This window comes from Trachymyrmex cornetzi, unplaced genomic scaffold (assembly GCF_001594075.2).
Source record: "Trachymyrmex cornetzi isolate Tcor2-1 unplaced genomic scaffold, Tcor1.1 scaffold75, whole genome shotgun sequence".
NCBI classification, from domain to species: domain Eukaryota; kingdom Metazoa; phylum Arthropoda; class Insecta; order Hymenoptera; family Formicidae; genus Trachymyrmex; species Trachymyrmex cornetzi.
In genome coordinates this window covers 1,475,398-1,476,288 of record NW_017300081.1, presented here as the reverse complement: position 1 = coordinate 1,476,288, position 891 = coordinate 1,475,398, and the positions used below count along the sequence as shown (strand labels likewise).

The window sequence follows — 891 nt, the reverse complement described above, 5'->3', positions numbered from 1 at the left end:
TTTAACTACAAAAATTGCTTATATACATTTGCTTACTCATAAATTGTATAATTTTGAAATTAAGACACATTGAAAATTAATTTAATCCTTAAATAACATAATTATATAACGTCAAATTAACACTCGAATATTTAGTTAACTTGTATGTACAAATATATATACTCCTCACTGTTTAAATTTAATACATATGCATTACTTGTAAAAAAAATAGTAAGTATTATTTTAGAGCTAAGAAAAATTAAAAAATGGATTATTATAAATACATGTTCTAAGTTTTCAGATTTAAAGTAATAAACTAATTACAATTAACAACAAAATGTGTAGTAATTTCTGTATGTGAAACAATGGTTATGCTGTAAGCATATGGTTTTATTCCCTTTTGTGTATTTCAAAAATAAATAAACATAATATAGAAATATATCATATAGAAGTACGATATAATATGTAGAATTAAAATTTATATTTGTTTAATTTAAGATAATATGATATATATGTGTATATAAATCTAAATATACATATATATATGTTATTTTCGTAGTCCATATTTTAGAGAGTCTAATAATTTCTCATTTTAAGTGCAACTTGTTTTTACGCAACTATTCTAACGAACTCGGCCGCCTTTTTCAGAAACAATTATCCATTAATAACGATATATTATAAAAATTGTTCTTGATTTTTTAATATCTAATATTTAATAAATGTATTTTTGGAAAACTTACCTCATATTCCTTTAGCATAGTTTTCTATAAAAAAAAATAATTCCGTATAAATTATAACTAAAACGTATACGCAAGATATTTCCGATTAATAATTTTAAAAAATATGAGATAAAGGGACAGAGAAAATTTTCCACATTGTGCTAAATCCGAAAAACCCATTTTAACTACAACA

General features: G+C 21.5%; 1 long non-coding RNA gene across 1 annotated transcript in view; it reads right to left on the bottom strand.

Annotated features, from left to right (window-relative positions):
- The window catches only part of LOC108768123 (uncharacterized), a 3,612-nt gene that overhangs the window by 1,090 nt on the left and 1,631 nt on the right, over positions 1 to 891 (bottom strand). The window contains exon 3 of the long non-coding RNA XR_001940469.1: positions 720 to 743. This is a non-coding gene — a long non-coding RNA (uncharacterized LOC108768123). The remainder of the gene's footprint in view (positions 1 to 719; positions 744 to 891) is intronic.